The following is a 1659-nucleotide window of genomic DNA, read 5'->3' as shown; positions in this document are numbered from 1 at the left end:
TTGAATTTGAAGTGAAGAGTGCCGGGAGAGAGGGCAGATGAAATAGGAGTTCCAGTTTTAACACATAGTTTGGTGGGGATTCAATGGGACCTGGACTCTGAGCGAGATGCAGAAAGGACTGTGTGGATAAAACAAAACTGGAGGCAAATAATTACTAATGGTGAAGGTAGGCTTGGGGAGGGGGACATGTATCAGAAATAGGATTCATTCAAACATTTATTAAACCCTTACTGGGATACTTTCTGGGAAGGGGCCCTTTTCTCTCCAAGTCAAATGATGAGCATATTGCTATGACTTGTAACACCAATTTCCAAATTACTATCTTAGATGAGTTCTGCAAAATGACGCTGTCACTGGCAGGGTATGAGAACATCACTTCACTGATGCACAACACTCAACCTTTATTTATTGAAGAGATATTTCTCAATCACTTCTGGCTCTGGCATTTTAAGATTTTCAACTAAATTTCCTCTTCTTCCTCCACCTGGAAACATGCTCACAACCTAAATTTTATCCTCCATCACTAACAAATTTTCCTTAATTCTGCTGAAATTTTTGTCCCAACTTTGTTTAGGTTTGAGGAACTTTTAGAAAGAAATCTATACCAACTGCCTCCATATCATCTTTCCCCACTCATTCATAAAACCTGTGTGATCTTCTTTCTGCCATTAACATCTGACTTAACGTGATATTTCAGATACCACCAATCCAAACTCCTCTCAATTGTTCAATTTCCAGTCTAATTATTCTCCCTTTTTATGGAGGTGTGTGGTGGGGACTGGACACCTCAGTTCTCATCTGTTTAAGTTCTAACTTAGTGTGGTATCCAAATGATTGGTCACATCTTTTTGTTTGGTTTGTGTTTTAAGTTAAAGGCTGCATTCTCCAGGCTGTCACAAGAACACACCAATTTGGTTCTCCCACATCTCAGAGCTCTTTCCATCTCTTAAGTACATGAGAACGCTGGGGTCTCATCATCCCTCACTCCTCTCCCCTTTATTTTCTACTCTCCTTTCTCTCCATCTTACACTGTCTTGTTTTCAATTATTATTTTAAGAGAAAGACCTGTAAGAAAACGCCTCATTCCAATCTCACCCTGACTGCAGTCTTTCTTCTACCTCCCTGATGATATCTCTCTGCAGATGATCCATTAGTGTTTAATGGACAAACAAGTAACCACAAACACTGCTAATCAAATGTGGAATAAACTCCATTTCCAGACATTCAAAGGCCTCCATACATTGACTTCCGCCTTGCCTTCCACCGCCCATTCCAGGACACCTTAAGACCCTCTTAAACCAGCGATTCCCTGAGCCTGATCTGCACTGGTTCCTCTAGGCTTGCTCTGTCCTCTCTGCTTGAAAGGCTTGGTGATTTTGGCCTGATTGTCCTTGACTTTTGTTATCTATAACTTACAATGTGTTTGTGAGCAGTTTAATAAATAAGGAAGAAATGCTTGTTTCTGGAATAGACTAAGAAAGTCACCAACACAAAGATTTCTTTTTTTTTTTTTTTTTTTTAAGAGTTTCGCTCTTGTAGCCCAGGCTGGAGTGCAGTGGCACAATCTCGGCTCACTGCAACCTCCGTCTCCCAGGTTCAAGCAATTCTCCTGCCTCAGCCTCCCGAGTAGCTGGGACTACAGGTGCCCGCCACTGTGCC

The sequence above is a fragment of the Macaca fascicularis genome, chromosome 14 (assembly GCF_037993035.2).
Source record: "Macaca fascicularis isolate 582-1 chromosome 14, T2T-MFA8v1.1".
In the NCBI taxonomy this organism is placed as follows: Eukaryota; Metazoa; Chordata; class Mammalia; order Primates; family Cercopithecidae; genus Macaca; species Macaca fascicularis.
The sequence above is the reverse complement of the archived record's forward strand: the minus strand, read 5'-3'. Positions refer to the sequence as shown.